This window comes from Pimephales promelas, chromosome 3 (assembly GCF_988280905.1).
Source record: "Pimephales promelas chromosome 3, fPimPro1.hap1.1, whole genome shotgun sequence".
NCBI classification, from domain to species: domain Eukaryota; kingdom Metazoa; phylum Chordata; class Actinopteri; order Cypriniformes; family Leuciscidae; genus Pimephales; species Pimephales promelas.
In genome coordinates this window covers 34,708,445-34,732,154 of record NC_142771.1, presented here as the reverse complement: position 1 = coordinate 34,732,154, position 23,710 = coordinate 34,708,445, and the positions used below count along the sequence as shown (strand labels likewise).

General features: G+C 39.3%; 1 pseudogene; it reads left to right on the top strand.

The window, feature by feature from the left end:
* The first annotated feature begins 18,687 nt into the window (after positions 1–18,687).
* On the top strand, positions 18,688–20,170 carry LOC148982059 (uncharacterized; annotated as a pseudogene).
* The last annotated feature ends 3,540 nt before the right edge of the window (positions 20,171–23,710 follow it).

Here is a 23,710-nt window from a genome sequence, read left to right as displayed (position 1 = left end):
ATATTTGATAAAATCCGATATTCCGATATATCGGCCGATATTTTTTATTTTATTTTTTTCAGGAACGCACAACAAAACATTAACAGATTTCCCTAACATTAGTTATTTGTAGTTATGTATGAGTTTTAATTAAAATAGTATGATAATGCATTTTAAAAAGAAATTTGTTTCTTTTATTGTCGCAACAGAACAGAGGAGGAGCCAAAGCTCATTAATTAATTAACAAAGCTCATTAAATTCCACTGATGATAGTGGCATTAGCTAGCTTTGTGGTTAGCTAGAATGTGTTGCGCGTTATAAACGAGTGTTGCCAACAGGCCAGGGACGGTGTAGAGTGCCCTCTGGTGGACAAACTTATACAACTCCAACATGACATGGTTGAAGAGTGTTTCATCCATTTTTATTTTATTTTTGAAATATTCATTTATCGGCCATTATAACTGCCGATACTGATAGTTTGTAAAACGCCTAATATCGGCCGATAATATCGGCCTGCGATATATCGGTCTGGCTCTAATTTCAACATTGACGAACCCGGCCCAAAGTTCACTCAGGTTCTCCTCCAGTTTGTGGAACCATTGGTGTTTTAGCCTAGATGTAAACATATTTATATTGTGTGTGTGTGTGTTTTTTAATTTAATTTAATTGTCTGTTACTGTTTGTGTTATGGATCATGTGTGTCCTTAAAGGCACCCAAAAATGAAAATGAAGTCATTAATTACTCACCCCCATGCTGTTACAACCCCGTAAGACCTTCGTTCGTCTTCGGAACACAAATAAAGATATTTTTGATTGAATCTGAGAGCTAGATCAGTCCTACATAGACTGCCTAAGGGACTGGCTCTTGACAGCCCATAAAGTCATTAAAGAAAAGGTTTAAATATTCAATGTGCCTACAGCGGCTCAATTATAAGTTTATCAAGCGACGAGAATACTTTTTGTGCGAAAAAAACATAAATAACGACTTTATTCCACTATTCCATTACTTCCTCATGGGCGCATGCGCGAGAACTGAGACGAGGACGTTCTCCTTCGTCTACTTCTTGTTACCGGCACCGCTTAGGAGTTTTACCGCCACCTACCGTATAAGATGATGATCCATATATAAGGCGCTCCGGATTATAAGGAACACTGTAGTTTTTTGAGAAGATTAAAGGCTTTTAAGTGCACAGCGTGCATCTTCCTCTGCTTGTAAACAGAAAGTTTTGCGCTTCCAGCTATATCAGCACATCATCTTATACGGTAGGGGGCAGTAAAACTCCTAAGCGGTGAGCAGCCGGTAACAAGAAGTAGACGAATGAGAACGTCCTCGTCTCAGTTCTCGCGCATGCGCCCATAAGGAAGTAATGGAATAGTGGAATAAAGTCGTTATTTATGTTTTTTTCGCACAAAAAGTAGTCTCCTCGCTTGATAAACTTATAATTGAGCCGCTGTAGGCACATGGAATATTTAAACCTTTTCTTTAATGACTTTATGGGCCGTCAAGAGCCAGTCCCTTAGGCAGTCTACACTCTAAAAAATGCTGGGTTGTTTTAACCCAACTTTGGGTCAAATATGGACTAACCCAGCCGTTGGGTTAAATTTTTACATTACATTTTTAACCCAACATTTCGGGTTTGTCCATATTTGACCCAAAATTGGGTTAAAACAACCCAGCATTTTTTAGAGTGTATGTAGGACTGATCCAGCTCTCAGATTCAATCAAAAATATCTTTATTTGTGTTCCGAAGATGAACGAAGGTCTTACGGGGTTGGAACAGCATGGGGGTGAGTAATTAATGACTTAATTTTAAATAAAATTTGACTTAATCATTTTTGGGTGAACTAACCCTTTAATACAGCTTCGATGATTAATAGTATCAGTTCCCATTCCTCATTTTATTATCCTTAAATATTCAGTTTTATTTGGCAATATGACTTTTACGGAAGTAAAATGGGTTACAAACATGTTGCCTTCAAAGCCTTTTTTCCCTGTGGATGGTCCTTATATGGATGATCATGGCTGGGTTTTCTCCTAATAGTACTGTCAGTTGAAACACAGCTGGAGGGCAGGAGAATCATTGTGGAAACACTCAGCATCTGTGGTTGTTCACTTTGAACATCAACCTCACTCTGCTTTTGCCACAAGTACGCATTGTGACTTTGGGATTCTTTGAAATCAATCGTAAATAAATTTGGGGATTTCATGTAATAATAATAAAAAAGTTTTAAAAGATTTGAACTTTTTAATGGTCAGAGGCATTCAGCTATTAAATGACTGATGAAATGAAGCTGATTAAGCACATGTATTTATTAGATGTTTTCACTTTAGAGGCTAGAGAAGACAGCTGGAGAACTAAAGGTCAATCACAGGTTAAGATATGAAGTGTTATGTGTTTTGAGAAGTTGGTGGTAAGGTTGTTTTGATTAGTTGTACATGGTAAACGACTTGAAGAAGAATCGTTAGTGTTCTTCTTTCTTCTTCTTCTTGTTCTGCTTTTGAGTCTTTGAAAGCCAATAGAACGGCTTGCGGGAAAGTTATAAAATGTGGCACACAGATAGTCTCAACTAGCCTAGTTAAAACCAGACCATTCTCAGTCGTAACTGTGTTATGGTCTGGCAAAGTGTCATAGACCAATCATTTCCAGAAGGGCGTCACAGACGGACGTCGCGGGTAGACCTAAAACCAATCAGAGCGATGAAGGAGATGATGTATGCAGAGCGGCGGAGTGTTGTTCTTTGCTCGGTTTTTAACAAAAAGGAAACGTTAAAATCGCTTAAAACAGACGCGAGCTGATTCGCACGAGGTGATGTTCGACGGCGGCATCCATCTTTGTAATGTAGGCTACAAAATCTGCTTCAAAATCCCACTGCTGTCATCATCGTGTAAAGCCCGCCCCAACGTTTCTACTTGGTGCCGCGATTTCGAAGGATTGGAAATGGGCTTGAAAATCTAAATTTGCTGTAAGTTGTCTGGGTTTTCCCAGGCTAAGTCTCAACATTAGCTATAGCGATTTTGGAGTCTCTAACTCAATTGCTCTAGCGCCACCAACTGTCCACCAATTTTCACTCATGTTAAAGGGGTCATGAACTGGCTTTTTAAATTTTATTATATCGGCGTATCGAGGTCAACTTATGACTTTCGCTTGGTTTTTACATTAAAAAACATCAAAATGAATAAGTAATAGGATATTTTCTACCCTAGATTTGAGCCCAGCTCAAAAACGCTCGGTTTTTATGGGCGTCTCGCATTGAAGACTTGGAAGTAAACGCCCACTGTGAGTGGATAACGGTTTTGCATATTATAATGAGTTTCACTCTCGATCCGGTTTGTCATCACGAGGTAGGCATCTATGTTATTTAGCTATGCGTGTAATGCGTGAATCGGTGGGCGGGGCTAAATCGGCCGTGTTGAAGTAGGCGTTGATCTTCTTCTGCGGGGGTGATGTTTTATCCTCTTTGACGTCATAGTTCCCCACTTTTAAAAACGAGTCGTTTGCTGAGCCTGGTGTCAATAAAAGCTTTTATTGGACTAACAAGGACGTTTTCAGTTCTGAAACTTACAGGATATTCTTATAATATGATGACCTCTTAGATGTCAAAAGCTCAAGGAAAATTTGATTTCTCAGATCATCAACCCCTTTAATGCTAATAACATTTGAACAGTATGGGTTACAAACCCCCCCCCCCCCCCCCCATTTTCCCATCTCATGCTCAAGACAATTCAATTGTACCCCATTACATAATTTTTCCATCATGAAAATGTTCCCGCCATTTTGAATTTTCCAAAGAACATTCTTTTCCGAACTCTACAAAGGAAGATATATTATTTCTGTGCATACAGACTTTCATTCCATGGACAAAAACAGTTTCATTTACTTGTAATTTTTCAGTGAAGTGCTTGTAGTAAGAAAGTTCAGTCATATGGAATATATTAAAACTCTTGAAGCACACCATTTATACTGTGCTTCAAGTAGTCATAACTTTACATTGATCTCTTTGTTTTTTTGCTTAATCCCCCTTAATCGGGCCTCTTGCCTCCATCTCTGATGGGTTGTCCTCTTCATACAGAGGATTGTTTACAGTGCTAACAGCTTTTTTCAAGAGGCATAGCACTTATGTCAAGAGCTTCTGATGACACAAACACATGGGTTGTGTGGACACGTATGAGTTTCGATGCTTGAATAATAGCCTGGCACCTACAACATGCTGCAACAATGCATCTTCTGTTCCATGACTCAAAATCCCAAACTTAGATGATCCTCCTCCCAGTCTTGTCATGAGCTATAACTAACTGCCAATACCAGTTTTCTGTATTTAACTTGTTTTTCTGTCATGCAGACTTTGCTTGGATGCTGTCAAAGCACTGTACCGTGGTCTCGAAAAATTAGTAGCAGGATGAGGTTGAAAGAGGAGCAGATGTCAGGCTCTGTGTTTATTTGCGTTTCAAGAGGGGGGTGTTAGTGTGGGAAAGCTCCTCTCTACGGTTGGGATCAATGTGGGAGAGATAAGCTCATGATGTGGCCTTGGTCAAGCATGGATGAAAACTGTTTTGGTGTGTGAACTTCCTCCCATGTTGTAATTTCAACACAACATGAGTCTCAGCAAGGTCACTATATGAGAACTCTGTTTTTTTCCCCCTCTCCCCGTGTGCCTGGGATGCTCTCTCTGTGCATACTACACCAAAAGCCTTTGGGAATTTAACTGGGTCCTGATCTAAATTTTCCCATTAGGTCTGCGGGTTTAGCGTGGGAATTGAAAGCAGAGATGAGTTGATGTGGGACACAAGGCATATAGCAAGGCTGTGATTTAGAAAATGCCTCAGAGGCGCATCCATAGTAGGTGAGATATTAAATCAAAATGACAGAACAGACGGATTTGTAATCTCTTTCGACACCCCTGTGTTTTCTAAATCCTTGATGCACATTGCCTGATAAGAGCTTTGCGAGAAAGGTAAACTGACTCTATCTGATCCTGTCAGCATCTTCCCATTTTGACTTTGCTATCATGTCTATTTCCACACTGTTTTCCTTTAACAAACTACAGTAAAAATACAGTAAAATTTTGAAATATTATTACAATTGAATAAAATGGTTTTCTCTTTTAATGCATTTAAAAATGTAATTTATTCATGCGCAAAGCTGAATTTTCAGCATTATTACTCAAAGAATCCTGAAAAAAATAGAACAATTTCCACAAAAATGTTAAGCGGCACAACTTTTAATATTGATAAATGATAAAATAATTATAAATGTAACCTGAGCATCAAATCATCATATTCAAGTTATTTCTGAAGGATCATGTGAGTAATGAGTAATGATGCTGATACAGCTTTGATCACAGGAACAAATGACATTTTAAACCCATTTTAGAAAACAGTTATTTTAAATTTATAGTAAAATTATTTTGCAATTTTACTGTTTTTACTGTATTTTCAGCCCGTTCTCATCCCAAGGCGTCATCTAACTGACGCTTTTGTTTTGACCATGCGTCAACTTCCTATGCACATGGCACCCAGACACGCCTCCTAGTGGTCTAACCCTAACCCTACCCCAGACCTAAACCTACCCGCGTCATCTAACTGACGCTAAAGGTTGCCATGTGCGTCGGATTTAGACGTATGGTCAAAAGCGTCAGTTAGATGACGCCCTAGGATGAGAATGCGTTGGTATTTTTGATTCAATCAATGCAGCCTTGGTGATCATAAGATGCTTCTTTCACAAAAATAATAATAATAAAGTTATACTGTTATCAAACTGTTGACAGGTACTGTATGTCGTAAAATTTGTCATTTAAGGATGAGCAATGTCTTCATAGCAGCTCAAATTTATCTTAGTGGCCCACAGTGTAACACATAAAATGTAAAGTGCCAACCTTTGGGAATTCAACTCTCTCAGTTCCTCTCATATGGTAGCTGACAGTCCGGACCGAGCATATATCACTTGTTTCTGTATAGGCAAGCAAGCACAAGCGTGAAGCTATTTTTTTTTATTTTCTTGATTCATTATACAGCTTGAAGAGAGAACCCAAGGCAAATTGTGTGTCATTTAAATCAGGCTGTGTGATATTTGACTTTTCTGATGTTTTAAACCACCAGTGATCTGAAATCCTCATTTACCTACAATAGAAACGGCACTGCAAAAACCCAAGCCCAAGCAAGGCCTTGTGTTGATATCAGCAATGTTTTGTCTGGAAAAGGTATAAGAGCATATTGAACAAAAAGAGGTCATGAACTGCTTTTATTTCATGTGAAGACTAAATATTAAGAGTTTTACACATTTCCGGGCTAATTGTGATCATCATTTGAACAAACCTAATATTTGTTAAGAATATAAAAACTTCACTTGTGTAATTGTTTGATTAACAGTTTTACAAAAAAAAAAACTAAGCTGGTAGTGGTATTTATTTTTAGTTGTTGATTATTACATCTATATAAAACCCTGTTGTTCATTTTTTTTTTAAATTCATGTTTTCATAATGTACCAAGAACCATTATCTGAGAGAATTTTATTTAATATGTACTGGAAAATGGACATTATATTTTAAATAAACCCAAATTAAATTGGATCTGATCAAATCTAAATACGATAAAATCAATAGCGTATGATTTAGATGAATAGGTGCTCCTATTGCCTAAACAAGCATGAAGACTGCTTCCCAGAAATTCCCTAATATCAGACTGATCTCATGAAATGGCGTGTGTATGACACGCCAATTCGTATTTCCATTTTTGGTGTGCTATCAACACGCATAATCGCTTTTCAGCATGTTTATTAACGCCGTTGACTTAACGTTACATTACTGTAAATATAAGACCTACCCCAACCCCGTCCCTAAACCTACCCGTCACTTATGAGTCTTCCCCTACCATCCTAGGAAAAAAAATATCGCTCCCCAGATGTAGATCTACATTTCGCTCGGACATTTTACGGCTTAGACGTACACGCAAACAGCTAGCTAAAAAAATATTGTTGGTTTAACTTAAAAAATGAACCTGGTTGCCTTAAAATTTTAAGTTCATTGAAATGGAAAAATTGAGTTAATACAATGAAGGAGATTGATTTAATCATCATAAACTTAAAATATTATTTCATCTGAACCACATAAATTAAGTTGATTTGTCAAAAGAAAAAATGTTGTGATTACAAATCATGAACATATTTATTTTTTTACAGTGTATAGATAACATGCCACTTGACTTTAAAGTGGTGTGTATGTTTACGCAAAAGTCATGATGTCATGTTGTCATTGTAAAGGTATTCATAAACCAGTAAGTGATATTGGGCCATTGTTGCCCTATGATGAAGAAGTCTTCAGGCGGCAAAAAATTGCACAGCTCCCAGCATGAGAAACGTGGTTTTCTCACGGTGCCCATGTTACTCCGAGATAAACATTGAGCACTCATTCAGAGAGATATAAAACCCCAATCTGGCCTCATATGAGAAAGGGACACAAAAGATTGGAGCGGGGTGGACTAAAAAGAAGAAACTGCTCCAATGTGGCATGTAACTGTAAACAGAACTAGAGCTCTTTGGTGCACCCTGTGTGGTCTCCGTCTTCCTTCTCAGCAGTACAGCTCTACTGCGAGCTTGTGTGAGGAAAGGGGAGAGGTCCAATAAACAGGCCTTTTTGATGCAGGCACAACCCTCTGCCAAATCCTCCTTTTGTCTCGGCACAGACAGGACAGCCATCTCGCAGTCTCTTCTGAATCCATTCCTCTTAGCTGCATTTTTTTTCAAGCCCTGCTGCGCACAACCTGCAGAACAGAGACAGAGAAGAGAGCTTTCTTTATCCATATATCTTTCAGTCTACTTTGTGTGTACATATTTTGAAGACACATTTTTACCCAGAATTTTGTTAAAACTGACAAAAACTGCCTTTTTGGCAACATCTGGGGTCTCCTCATCTAAAACATATAGTATTTATAATCCCGATGGAATGTCCCCATGTAGACAGCCAAGTAAACGTGTGTTTGTGTGTGTGTACTTACAGGTTTTCTTTGTCTTGTGCTGAAACAACGTACAAGCATCCACCCATTATGAGTATTGTGTCCAACCAAAGCACATGATGTCTATCTATCTCGGGCCCAGTTGTTTCACAATGTTTCATAAACCTGGTTCTAACAGGTCTGTAAAACTAATCAAAGTTGACCAAGCATTCCTCTCCAGTTGAAACGATTGTAAATATAAAATGAGGATAAGAAAATCTTTGTTGAGTAAAGCAGTGTTCCATGAAGACATTTTTACTTGAAAGCTCCTTCTTGCAAAATTTGATTTAAAGCTCCAATTACATATCATAAATTTTCTCTTCGTATTTTAGCTCAGGGCCTATTTTTGAGGGCCAAGGATATTGAAAAGACTTTTTACATGTTCTGTTCCACTTGTTTGCCATCTCATATGAGCTATGGTTTGGCTCAGGCTCTTGGTATATCAGACCAACTGGCTCAGGTGCAAGTGCACAATATATCTTTTTGCTCTCACTAAAAGGAAAAGTACATGCTTCCCATTATTAAAGCTTCCCAATTTTAACATTGAGCTCATTTTTTTTGTACATTTGGAGTGCTGTCAGTACAAACAAAAACGACAAAAATCGGTGTTGCCTACACCGTGTTATCGTCTTTTTAAAATTCGCACCCTGTTGACTTCAATGGGGAATGTTCTAAACCTGCGTTATGCCGAGTTCAGACTGCATGATTTTAGCCACGATTTTGGCTCGCCGACAGGTTTTGAGAAATCGCCGACAAATGCCCGAAATCACAGGCAAATCGGCGCTCGTTCACGCGAGTGACAATCACGCAGTGTGAATGAACAAAGACGCGAACTGAGAGAATCACCGACGATTCAAAATCCTGCTGTGTGAAAAGTGTTTTGACTGAAAACTACATCGGCGATCACCGGCAGCCAGTGAGAGAGCAAGCTACAGAGCAGCAGGGAGTTCGGGGAGGAGTTATAGATCACATATCAACATGATATGGCATTGTTTCAACAAAAAAAGCTTCTTCTCGGTCTATTTGGACACAATAAATGGAAGAAAAATTAGTAGAAATTTGGCAGGAGCACTCGTGTCTGTTTCACCAGCTGTACCACAACCGGGTCGAAAAAAAAAGTCTCACGTGAGAACTCCGGTCTTGCACGTGTGGTGTCGCGCGTTGTTTCCTTTTCACATCTCACGCGTGTTGTGAAATGTAGTTTGCGTGCAGCGTGCTATAGACAGAGTCTGTCGGCGATTTTTCTAAAGTCATGCAGTGTGAAACCTTCTGTCGCCGATCCATCGTCCAGTGTGAACACAGCAGCGACTGAATGCTGGCCAAGATAGTCATGCAGTGTGAAAAGAGCAGCGACCTGACTACTTTGAAAATCGTGCAGTCTGAAAGAGCCATTAGCCTCTTAACATCCTTGATTTGTCATTACGAGTGCACAGCCATGTGAGCGGTGTTATTAAGAGTGACCACGGTCAATCTGACTGCAGTAGATGTGAAAGATATTAAAGGGTTGATGAACTGAGAAATCAAATTTTCCTTGAGCTTTTGAAATCTAAGAGGTCATCATATTATAAGAATAGGTTTCAGAACTGAAAAAGTCCTTGTTAGTCCAATAAAAGCTTTTATTGACACCAGGCTCAGCAAACGACTCGTTTTTCAAAGTGGGGAACTATGACGTCAAAGAGGTTAAAACCCCACCCCCGCAGAAGAAGATCAACGCCTACTTCAACACGGCCGGTTTAGCCCCGCTCACCGATTCACGCATTACACGCATAGCTAAATAACATAGATGCCTACCTCGTGATGACAAACCGGATCGTTCTACCGAGCAATACAGAATATTGTGCAGTTCCTGGTTGTGAAAGAAGACAGTCGCTGCATAAGCTTCCTCTGGATTCCAGGACTGCATGGATAAACTTTATTTTTGATGACGTTCCAGCTGATGTGGGTAAAACATTGTCCATCTGTTCGCTCCATTTCACTGAGGATTGTTTTGTTAACAATTTGCAGACCAATTAAGTGTAAAGAACGGTGCTGTGCCGTCTATATTGGATCTGACAGGAATTGTGCAACACACGGACTCTGGGTCGAACATGTATGGGCGAATCATTCCGGTTGCCATTTTACAACATTGGACGTTTTCGAAACAATTTCCCCCAAGTGCATCGACGGGTGAGTTGAAACTCATTATAATATGCAAAACTGTTATCCACTCACAGCAGTGGGCGTTTACTTCCAAGTCTTCAGTGCGAGACGCCCATAAAAACCGAGCGTTTTTCAGCTAGGCTCAAAACTAGGGTAGAAAATAGCCTATTACTCATTCATTTTGATGTTTTTGGATGCAAAAACCAAGTTGACCTCAGACAACAATATAATAAAATTTAAAAGCCAGTTCATGACCCATTTAATAAAAATGATGTTAATTCAGCCAGCTCCTCTTTTCGGTCAAAGCCCACAGTAGTCGATTGTCAAGTTTGTGATCGCGATCATTAGTGAATATCATATCAAACCAACCACTGTGTGGTGTTCTGAGAATATCAGCTCAAATGGATAGTTCAAGAACCGAAGATGGTTTGAGATGATATTCACTAATGATCGCGATCACAAACTCGACAATCGACTACTGTGGGCTTCAACCGGAAACAGGAAGCAAATAGAGGTATGTGAGCTGGCTGAATTAACATCATTTTTATCATTATCTTTCACATCTACTGCAGTCAGATTGACTGTGGTCACTCTTAATAACACCACTCACATGGCTGTGCACTCGTAATGACAAATCAAGAATGTTAAGAGGCTAAAAGCAGGTTTAGAACATGCCCCATTGAAGTCAACAGGGTGCGAATTTTAAAAAGACGATAACACGGTGTAGGCAACACCGATTTTTGTCGTTTTTGTCTATACTGACAGCACTCCAAATGTACAAAAAAATTAGCTCAATGTTAAAATTGACTGGAGTTCTCCTTTAACAGTTTAAAAACAGTCATACTATAGTCATATCAGAGCAGACACTGAATATCTCTAGTAACTACACCTGTCCCCCATGCGGTCGCAATGAACTTCTTTGCACCAAGCTGGAATGGCTCTCTGAGAATAGGATTTAAAAGCAGAGATTTTCTTTAGTTTTTGTTCTCTCCCACTTGGCAGAAAGGGGGTTGGAGAGCTTCCAGTTGTCAAGGGGACTGTGATTATCACCATCAAATGCCATTTTGTTGAGTTGTTATTTCAAGTTAAGCCTAGTTCCTCTGGTTCTCTCTGTCCCTCCTAATTTGTGGAGCTAGCTTGAGGAAACTCTAAACTGAGCTTGGGATCAGATGCACTCCGCTTGCTTATTTCCCACAGTTGGGAGAAGGCGGCACAGGCCAGATATTTGACACTAATCATTCATTAATAGCGTAATGCAGCTCCTGGCCAAACCAATGAGACTGAGCCTGTGACAGCTGCTGGTATGTCTAAGCGAGAGATTCCAAGAATACACAAAAACACTGAGACAAAGAATAGAGTCTATTGTGAAGCCTCTTTTCTTTTTCAGAGCCTGCATTTCGTTCCATGTGATAGTTTCAAGATGGCGAGAGAAATATGGGAAGCCAACCAGGATGATAAAACTATCAGATCAAATTCATGGAGACAGACACTCTCTTTCCTGCAGAGTGGGAAAGAATGAGATGTTGAAGGCATCATCATTTTTTTCCAGCAGAGATTGATTTAAGACACTGTTGTGTGTTTTGTATTTAGGATTTAGATTGACATCAGGTTTTAATGTTTAGAAAGGAACTTTTTGTAAAGGGAGACTTACTCCTTGGGGTTTATTTTTTGGGAGATTTTACGCAGAAACTAATGCCCTGTTTACACGAAGGGAAAACGCAGATATTTCCGTGTGGTTTGGCCTCTCGTTTACACGAAAACCCAGTTTTTATCACAGAAAACGATTATTTCTAAAAACTCCGGCCAAAGAGGAAATTTCTGAAAATGCCGGTTATGTGTTGTTGTGTCAACTGGGAGAAACGGGGTTTTAGGTTCTCTCTTGTCGATTCTAAGGATTCTGATTGGCTTGCGTGGTTTTATCCTTCTCCCTACACTGCCGCCCATAGGTTTGGCATAGTTATGATGGCGCTCGGCTGCGTATTTATGCGGGTGTGAACCAGTTCTGTGAACTACGAACACAGATAGAGTCCGCCTGCTGCAGAGAATTTCAACAATGGCAATTTCTCCTGAACGAAATCTCTGAATCAGACGAGCACACGGATGTTTGTGTTGTGATAGTTTCGCCTGACTGAACATCCAGGTATCATGCAGTAATTCACCATATAGAAATAAATACAAACGAGGCCCAGATAGCAAACTGACATTGAATCAACGTGGAAATATGACATCGAAACAACGTTGATCTGACATTGTTTTGCTCATCGAATTAACGTTGAACCAACGTCAGACGCGTCATTCTGTCAAAACTAACGGAAAATCCACTTGAAATCAACGCGTTGTTTCAACGTTATGAAAGCAAACCAATTTTCGATTTCATTTAGCTTTGAAGAATGCCGCGTCTGACGTTGGTTCAACGTTAATTCGATGAGCAAATCAACGTTGTTTCAATGTCATGAGAGACGTCGTTTCCACGTTGATTCAATGTCAGTTTGCTGTCTGGGGGAGTAATTCACTAATGACTTTGCCAATGTAACGTTAACAGGATTTGTTGTTGTGGGAAGAAGGAGGCAGGAACCGGCGAACATTTAAGCATTTTAATAGTAAAATGAACAAATACAAAACGAAAGTATAAGCCAGCAGCTCCTCATTGGCGACTGCTGTAACGTTACTCACAATAGAAACAAAACACAACATAAAATCAGGCCTGTTTCTCTCTCTCGATCTGCCGTCGTCGCTCCTAATTTTATGCTTTCGCTCCTCTGTTAGAGATACGAGACTGGCGCGTGGTGTCTTTCATTATAACTCACGCCACTGGACTCGCGCCGTCCTCTTACGTCCCTCGCCCTCGATCGTCCTGCTCGCCACAGCCAACTAACTAGAAATTTTGTGAAATGAATTTCAAACTCTGGTGACAGCTAACATTAGCCTTGTAGACGGAAGAGTTATTTCTCTGTTTGCGCTGTTCCGTATTAGTGGGTGTGGCTTGCGGAGCTGTGCAATGTGGTGCATTGTGGGATTTGGTGTCTTACATACAAATGCGCCCATCGGTTATTTTCTCTTTTCTCGGTCAAGAGGGCACCAAATTCAAAAAGTCTTTTACATTTCGACTACATATATGATCCACTTTTTTTAAATAAAGACTAATGTTGAAATGGCTGAAATGCTCCTTTAATATCAAGAATACTTGAAAATAGCAATGCGCCTGCGAGGGCTCAAGATTTTGCCTTTTATCTGGTCATCAAGCAAGATTCGGCAACAAACTGGGGTTTTCAACTAAAACCTTAAGCCCGGAACACACCAAGCCGACGGTTGGCCGTCTGGCAGATTTTGGGCGTCGGCCAACTAAGTTTCCTCTGTGTGATACGCACAGTTCCGTGCCGTTGGCTGAAAAAAGTCCTTGTCGGCTTTGTTTCGTCGGGCCGTTGAGGAAAAAAAGAACTCTGATTGTGTGTTTAGGTTAGTGAAAGAGTCATTGCATGAGAATAAACGCAAAACGGTAAAGATGGAAGGCTGTTCTTATGTTACGTCTTCTTAACTGAGTGTTCCTTGGCGAATATTTCAATATTAACATGAGCGGAGTGGAATAAAGAAAGTGTTTAGCAGGATTGATATTCAAAACGGTAAGGACGCCCTGCTTTGTTTACGTTATGTGTATCTGCAGCCGGCAGCGGCGGTTTTCCTTTTTGAATGACGAAAATATAGACTAAGGGTGTATTCACACCAGGAAAGTCCGATAGTTCACTTGCTTTGGTCCGGACCAAATAATTATTATTTTTTTTTTTTTGGTACGGTTCGCTTTCACACTGCTCTTTTTGCAAGTGAACCAAAATTTGTAAACCAAACCACACGTGTGCTAAGGTCGTCCATTCATTGGACAAGGATTCTCAAGGGAAATCAGGAAGTGCAAAAAAGGCTCAGCATGGAGATATTTCCATATATTTCATACTGCAATATTTGTTCTTTTACTAATTTTGTGTTAATTCTGTACAAACGCAATATGAAGAAACTAATGAGTATCATATGTAATCTATACGAAGTTGTAATTCGGATTTTGAGAAGACGACGAGTGTAACGTTTGAGTGGCTCTATAAACGCGGGGAAATACGACAACTCTCGTCTCTCGTGCATCTTTTCATTCGACCACCTTCTGTTTTTTTTTTATCTCTGGGCAACATCTCAACTTTGCGTTACAAGTGGCACTGCACAGAAGACGGAGAAGGTATAAAGTTTTCATTCATAGAGAGGGGCTATGTTCACTCATTCAAATAATGAGATTCTTATTGTGTACTAACAAGTGCTGTCAATGTTAACGCTTGCGATTAAGTTTGTCCAGTTTAACGTAAATTAACGCGTCATCATCCTTGTATTGTAACTATCCTTATATTAATAATAATTATAATTCATTATATTTATATATAGAATTTTTTTCGGCACTCGCTTTAAGGGGGAAACTCGTCAACCACCACCAAAAGGTGGTGAACTGCAAATGCTTTATGAACTGCAAATGATTTTTTTTTTGCATCTTTGCGCGATTAGACAATCACACACGACGCGCAGAAAGACGCGCAATATTCTCTTTCGATGCAGTGCTTTCTTGCAATTGGGTTGGTTCATGTTCACACCGTAAACGAACCGTACCAGAGTTCGTTTGGAACCGTACCGAGACAACCTCTTCAGCTGGGTCGCGGTTCGGTTGTTTGGTCCGCACCCGAGTTCGATTGCTGTATTCACACCTGCCCAAAAGGTCCGCACCAAGGGGGCAAACGAACTAGAGTTCGATTCAATCGAACCAAACAAGGCAGGTGTGAATACACCCTAATATATCTGCAGAAATAGACAGTTGGCTCATTAAACGCAGGCGCAGAACGCACATTCTAGCTGACAGTCGCCGGTAGTTCTCTCGGTGTGTTCAAGTGCAGCTTTTTACCTCGACGAGAGGCGACAACACAGTTGGCTTTAATCAGCGCTAGTTCGTTGGCGTCTGCTTGGTGTGTTCCGGGCTTTACAGAGACATATCCAGGGTTAAGAGCTGTGTTATCCAGCCACCAGTTAGCACATATCCACAATCCGTCTGTGATCTCACACTAGAAATAACAATGAACCACCATTTTGAGTTCTGATAGGACTTTGTGTTATTGGAGAGTTCAGAGCACAGCAGTTATTTAATCGTCGACTGAACCCAAGATCTTTCGTGGTTAAGTCATGTCTGGCCTGTGACGTACTAATCTCAGAGGTTTATGACACTGTGAAGGATTTTTGCCAGCATAGTCTTCTAAAAAAGTGTCAGGAATTTCAAGGTTCTGTTATGACTGACAACAACTTGGATTACTTTAACATTTGAAAAAACATACACACCCGTAAAGATATGACTTCTATAACAATTTTTTTTCCTCATTAATAGCTTTCGTAAACATCTGGGGTTAAAAGTCAACTCTAAGGCACGCTAGATTTTTTTTCCATGGGTAGTGAATGGAAAAAATGCATGGCCTTTGGCACCTCTTCCCTCTTCACTCCAGCCTCTTGAGATAGGGATGCAATAAGGCCTGATTTGACTTGAGGGTTGTGGGCTTGCATGGACTGTGAAAGTCCATTTATAAAAAGATTGGTTTAAATAAGCAGTGGAAAAGAGAGCAGCACTTTCCCACAGTTTTACAGAAAGCCAGCATGACCGGTCCTGAGGCCTGTACACTGCAATCCCCCTGCGGACACACTGTGAAAGCACTCGAGCATGGAGCCATTGCCTGCTCCATTTACCCTGACTGAGAGTAAGTGTGTGTGTGTTTGAGGAGGGGGACTCCTGCTCCCATCCGAAAGCGAGAAGGATCGTTGAACATGCATGCTTTACATATTCAGTGTAGTAATCATAGCTTCACTAAGAATGACCATACGAGTGGCGGACGATCTTTTTGAGGGATTCCACTCCCAGGATGGAAAAGAACAAAGAACATGCGGAAAGTGCAAAGCTGCTGCTACACTCCCGCCACCTGTTACTGACCAGAACATGCGTGAAAATGAACTTGGCCTGAAACGCAGGGATCACTTACAACTAAAAGCCTCCCTGAAATCTCTCAAACTCTCGGCCGTGCCGTTTCCCCCCCACTCCTTTAGCCGTTTTTTTTTGTACGGCTATCTGATATCAGCTACAGTGCGCCATTTGTCTTTTACGTTAACATTGTTCTTTTAAGTTTTCCTTCTCCGTCTTGGTGACTGACATGTGGGAATTGAGTTTTTGAAGAGGACTTATTGTAGATTAAAATACACATTTAACAGTGACCCACAGCAATTTACCTCAAAGCATGAACAGCATCAGGCCTCGTTCAGATGGCGGATCGCATTTCAAAAGTTCATGTCTCGTTCTGCATACACCTGTAGCTTTCATGTTTTACCCACCGCAATCTCTTGCTTTGTGGCTCAACTTCTCATTTAGACATCTCAAATGCACATTTAGTTGAGCAACTCCCAAGACAAATCACTTCTTTGCTGGAGAGCACAAAGCAATGGGTTCATCGAGCATTCTTTAAGAACTAAATGCAAAACAGTCCTCATAGGCAACATGTTGGCACGCATTATTTAATCAGTTCTGGGCAGCTGTTCTGCAGCATGACGTCCGTTCAGTTTCCATTCAGCATGCTATGGGAACTACAGTCCACTTAATGTACAGCAAAGGTGAACGTTACTCGTTCCTTTAAAGGAGTAGTTCACTTTTAAAAAGACTTTTGCTGATAATTTACTCACCCCCACGTCATCCAAGATGTCCATGTCTTTCTTTCTTCAGTCGAAAAGAAATTAAGGTTTTTGATGAAAACATTCCAGGATTTTCTCCATATAATGGACTTCAATGGGAACCAAACGATTCAAGGTCCAAATGAGAGTTTCAGTGCAAACTGTTCAAAGGGCTTTAAACGACACCAGACGATGAATAATGGTCTTATCGAGCGAAACGATTGGTCATTTCAAAAATAAATAAAAATCTACGTTTTGCTCCGCTCTGTGATGAGCGTTCGTGACTCTCCTGTTCAAACTCGTTCATCAAAATAAACGAATCTTTTTTCGAGTCATGACTTGAAGGGTCCTAGATAAGACCCTTATTCATCGTCTGGTGTCGTTTAATACCCTTTGAACAGTTTGCACTGAAACTCTCATTTGGACCTTGAACCGTTTGGTTCCCATTGAAGTCCATTATATGGAGAAAATCCTGGAATGTTTTCATCAAAAACCTTAATTTCTTTTCGACTGAAGAAAGAAAGAGGACATCTTGGATGACATGGGGGTGAGTAAATTATCAGCAAAAGTTTTTTTAAAAGTGAACTACTCATTTAACTGTAGACTTTGGTTGTGCTCCAGGACTATCTCTGTAGTCATGTGTTTTTGAACGGCCTCATTACAGATTTGCTGTGTGCGGTGTGGCCTGCTGGTTCAGTTTCCTGCAGTTTAGTGTGTGAGCTTGTTTCTTTACACTGACATGTTGCATCAATCTAGTGCCTATAAGGAATCATATCTTAAACCATGTTTCCTGACTTTCTCCTTCTAAGCGGGAAAAACCCTCAGATGGAATTTTTTTCCTCCTTTCAAATCTTCTCTGCTTCCCACAGACGCCCCCAGCTTGATGACTTTGACTTCCCACATTTAAGGATGGCTAAAAAAAGCATCTTCAAATTGCAACCAGAAGTTACATTTAACCCCCTTTCTCGTTTACGAGGCCGATGGGGCTCTAAACACTGGGAACTGGTGCTCTCATAGGCCTATTTAAGCCTCCTTAGAGTGTGAGAAATCATGGAATTGTAACTTCACCTCTAATAACAGTAAAATATTAATCAGGAAGCCAGAAATGGGAATAGTGTTTGAGATTCTCAAAGCAAAAACAAACAATTGTGACAGCTAAAGAGCGAGTTTTCTAGTGGAGGAGAATTGTGGCCCATGTCAATGCAGGGGTCAGAGGCAACCTCCCACAGGACCTCACTGAAGGATTAAGTGAGCCTGTTTAATGAGATCACTTCCTGTGGAACATTAAGCAGTGGTGAGAACGCCACCAGCAATATGGAGCAGCACAGGAGGCTGTCAAGGGGATGTGAACTTCCCACACTCATTACCTATACCATTTTGAAATAATGCAATTCATTAGATAAAATCATTTAATCAATAAAAGAAATTCTAAATTCTTAAATTCTGTCATCATTTACTTATGTTGTTGCAATCTTTCATTAATTTTCGAAACACAAACGAAGATATTTTAATATAAGAGATTTCTATCCCTCAGCTCACAGTAGTGCCTACCACATTGTTGCTTCAAAAAGTTCATAAAGAAATCTTAAAATTGAATCTATAGGAATTAAGCGTTTAAATCCAAATTTTCGAAAAAAAAAATTCATCAAATGCTTTATATAATGAACAGATTTAATTTAGGCTTTATTCACATTCCTCAATGCACACATCAGTTGTGTGGAAGTTCAAGAATATTTGCTTGACGTGTGCGAGAACCAATGAGGTTCATTCTTGTGTTACGCAGCACGTTTGAACTTCTGTAAGAACCAATGAGGTTCATTCTCGTGTTACGCAGCACGTTTGACCTTCTGTAAGAACCAATGAGGTTCATTCTCGTGTTACGCAGCACGTTTGACCTTCTGCGAGAACCAATGAGGTTCATTCTCGTGTTACGCAGCATGTTTGACCTTCTGCGAGAACCAATGAGGTTCATTCTTGTGTTACGCAGCACGTTTGAACTTTCAAAAGAACCAATGAGGTTCATTCTTGTGTTACGCAGCACGTTTGAACTTCTGTAAGAACCAATGAGGTTCATTCTTGTGTTACGCAGCACGATTGAACTTTCAAAAGAACCAATGAGGTTCATTCTTGTGTTACGCAGCACGTTTGAATTTTCAAAAGAACCAATGAGGTTCATTCTCGTGTTACGCAGCACGTTTGACCTTCTGCGAGAACCAATGAGGTTCATTCTTGTGTTACGCAGCACGTTTGAACTTCTGTAAGAACCAATGAGGTTCATTCTCGTGTTACGCAGCACGTTTGACCTTCTGTAAGAACCAATGAGGTTCATTCTCGTGTTACGCAGCACGTTTGACCTTCTGCGAGAACCAATGAGGTTCATTCTCGTGTTACGCAGCACGTTTGACCTTCTGCGAGAACCAATGAGGTTCATTCTTGTGTTACGCAGCACGTTTGAACTTCTGTAAGAACCAATGAGGTTCATTCTTGTGTTACGCAGCACGATTGAACTTTCAAAAGAACCAATGAGGTTCATTCTTGTGTTACGCAGCACGTTTGAACTTCTGTAAGAACCAATGAGGTTCATTCTTGTGTTACGCAGCACGATTGAACTTTCAAAAGAACCAATGAGGTTCATTCTTGTGTTACGCAGCACGTTTGAATTTTCAAAAGAACCAATGAGGTTCATTCTCGTGTTACGCAGCACGTTTGACCTTCTGCGAGAACCAATGAGGTTCATTCTTGTGTTACGCAGCACGTTTGAACTTCTGTAAGAACCAATGAGGTTCATTCTCGTGTTACGCAGCACGTTTGAACTTTCAAAAGAACCAATGAGGTTCATTCTCGTGTTACGCAGCACGTTTGACCTTCTGCGAGAACCAATGAGGTTCATTCTTGTGTTACGCAGCACGTTTGAACTTCTGTAAGAACCAATGAGGTTCATTCTCGTGTTACGCAGCACGTTTGAACTTTCAAAAGAACCAATGAGGTTCATTCTCGTGTTACGCAGCACGTTTGAACTTTCAAAAGAACCAATGAGGTTCATTCTTGTGTTACGCAGCATGTTTGAACTTCTGCATGAACCAATGAGGTTCATTCTTGTGTTACGCAGCACGTTTGAACTTCTGTAAGAACCAATGAGGTTCATTCTCGTGTTACGCAGCACGATTGAACTTTCAAAAGAACCAATGAGGTTCATTCTCATGTTATGCAGCACGTTTGAGCTTCTGCGAGAACCAATGAGGTTCATTCTCGTTTTACGCAGCACGTTTGAGCTTCTGCGAGAATCAATGAAGTTCATTCTCGTTTTACGCAGCACGTTTGAGTTTCAGCAAAAACCAATGAGGGTTGTTCTTGCGCGTCAAGCAAGCACAGCTGATCTTCTGTTTACGTTCGCTGATCAATGTTTATATGTGAATAAAAGCCTAAATTAAAACGTAAAAATTTAATTTAATTAATTTAATTTTAATTAAAAAACAATATGTTCATCACATTAAATGATTTTGACTCTAACCCCCCCAAAGAAAATTTGCACCAAACCACTCAAATCATATGGATTAGTTATACGATCTCTTTATGAACTTTTTGATGTGACAAATTGGTAGTTGGGTGTCAATGGAAGGACAGAAATCTTTCAGATATCTTTTAAAATGTTTTAATTTGTGTCTGGAAGTCTTACATGTTTGTAACAACATAAGGCGCATTTTTGGCTGAACTAACCCTTTAAGGAATTGCATTAATCCCATCCATCCATCCGTCCTTCATTTAAACTTGTTTTTTAAAAAGTAGTTATATGATGTCATTTGAATTTGAATTCAACATTTGAATTCTTTCTCACATTCAAATTTGAATTACAATTCTGCAGCCTGCTTGCCATCACAATTAAAATTCAGGAATTGAAATATAGTTTAAAAAAGGAATCCTCTAATCAATTCCTTATAGATTTGAAAAACACTAAGACTCACAGATTTGTTAAAAGCCGGTATTACGCAGCCAAATCATTTTTAAGTGAGAATAGAAGCGTTGAAGAAGTTTGCTGATACAGCTGATGATTACAGTTCAAAGGTTTGTGTTCAACATTGCGGCTTGTTCTGATTTGATGGCTAATAGACTACAAGTGGTAAATGTGTCCCATCATGTCTGCCTCTCATCTGAGCTCTCCGGGCGGCTCTTGGAACCTGATCTCTGTGAGACACTCATAACAGATTGTCACTCACAGTCTCAGCCCGGCTCTTGGAAAGCGCAACAACTTGCCTCAGTTATAATCACACTTTCACACAATTCATGGAGGCCCTTGCAGAGTAATAGGGGAAAGATGTTTGAAAGCATAAAGTTTAAACTGTTTTCTTCTCACCTGTATTGGGAAACCCACATTAGCCAACTTTAAGATGTGAGGGCATCATCTGTTATTGAATGTTATCAACCCTAACCCAACAGACAGGTGAAGCTGAATGACAACAATGCTGTTTTTGAAATCTCGGTCACTTCTCTTTTTTAGATTACCAAATCTGGATTATCAGTGCATTAAATGGGGTTACATTGCATGATGTTGACTGCTAGCCTACAGTATGTCAAGAACAACAGGTAGAAGAGTCAATGTGGGGTCACTTTATTTGAAGAGGAAGAAAACATTTTGTTTTTAAGGCTGATTTATACTTGCTATGTCATAGGCTTTTCATGTTGGTTGAAAGTGACTGAGCACTACATCGAAACTAATTTATCCATTTTAAAAAATGTAGCCTAGAGTTGCAAAGTAACACCGTTTAGGCCAATTTAGGGGTGGGTGGAATGAAATCCAATCTTTATTGAATTATTTTGTCTTTGTTATATAAAAAGATGTGCATTACAAATGAAATGAACAGTGCTTTATTTTTTTTTCAGAGTATGTGTATTTAACAGTAGTGTTCAAGTAAGAAATTAAATAAACAAATGTTAAAAAAACACTATAAATTATATACACTCTGATTCTTATCAAAGCTACATTATTAATGGAAGAGCAGTAAGAGATTTCTCTTTGCATTTTGTTGTTTAATTAACATTAATGACAGGTTTTTAGGCTGCTGTCACTTTAAGACCGAATGCATGGATCTAATACACAGATCCGGTTTTCTCCCAACTGTTTTCGTTTACTTAAGACATAAATGACTGTGTTTATGTTAACCTCATGTGTATTTTACAGTTTAAACACAATAAAATGCGAAAGATAACTTTAGTTAACTTAAATTTAGCACTCAAACACTGTTTGACAGGCTTTTAGTGTGTGTGTGTGTGTGCGCATAAATGATTTTGTGATTGTAAATAACTGCACTTTCATGTGAGTGTAACCCTAAATCTGTGATGTGTTGACTTGTATGTTGGGACAGAGGCGTCAGAACTGCAACTGATAGAACTGCATAGAATGCAGCGATGCTACAATATTTCTCCAAAAGCAGATTGTGGAGATATTTTAATCGTTCATGATCAAAAATCCTGATATTGCACACCCCTAATCTAATTCTAATTTCAGTATCAACGTCCCATTTTCAAGATTCGATCTAATCCGATCTAACTTTTGAATAACTTGGCCTTGCTGAAGATTAACATGTTTTGGTGTTTGTTCAGGAGTTTGAGAAAGGGGAGAAAAGATCAGAATTATGGTTATACACAGTATATATGGAGCTGTAAGATTATAATCAGGGTTGGGAACAGAGAACTGGTTCTTGAACCGGTTCTTTTTAATGAAAAATATACAGCACTACCAGTTTAGTCCAAACCCCTTATGAATCACAACGATTACTGAACTAATTGACTCATTTATCAGTTCTAGAGAAACAGGAACTGTTCTGTTGTAAGGCTTGTGACACTTAAATTAATGCTGTTGCCTGAGTTTACTTGTAATATATATGGTTAGATGAAAATTAACAAATGTAATGATTTAAAAAAAAATGTATATAGTTTGGGCCAATTATCAGATTGCATTTATTTTGTGTTAAGACATTTTTGTGAGAATTTTATATTTAAACGTTATGTCTGATTTACTTGGTTCAAGTGTGTAGGAAAGGATATTTACTCTTTCTCTTCTCAATTGTAATCTGAGCTTTAGAAAAAACATTGCCGATACTTTGACACGAGAGGTTTTTGTTTGAAGGGCTGAGTCATGTTCAATATACACATTTGTTTCAGAATACTGGAAATGGCAGCTTAGATGTGTGCGGGTGCTTCCTGAATGCTTTATCTCTTTATGATTTATGTAATGATATCTATTGAGCAAGCATATAAAGGCTGTTGTATCTTCAACTTGTCAAATTGAATGAAAATACATAGTTATGGTGACTGACACAGAACAATGAACCAAAAGAGAGAGAAGTCAATGCTCAGACCGCATTCTCCTGAAGATTCTTCATCTAAAATGGAAACTGACATCCTTGTAAAATGTAATCTGTTGAGACCGTTGTGTAGACTCCACACAGTCCGACCCTGTGAGACTTTTGTGAAATGGAGAGTAGATTCCTATTCCAACCTATATTACACTTTTTCACATTTTAAAACTACTACTTCAAAGTTTGTACTTAATGCAAACCTAATATGATTTCTATTAAATTACAATTTGTCATGGTTTAAATGATATTAAATGCAGATAGCTGAACGTTCGAGTACTTTTTGACCCACTTAAGTAGGATTTAAATACACATTTATATGTGATTTCAGAATTACTTCTATAGTCTTTGAAATATAAATATAATTCTTGGGGTCTCTTAAAGGGGACATATGCAAAATCCACTTTGTAGCCCTAAAATTAATTTTGTTGTATATTTGGAGTGTTTAAGTACAGAAGAGTTGAAATTATTCTCTTCAGGTGCTTCGTTTATATCTTAATATTCTGTTTTGGTCATATTTTTCAACCTG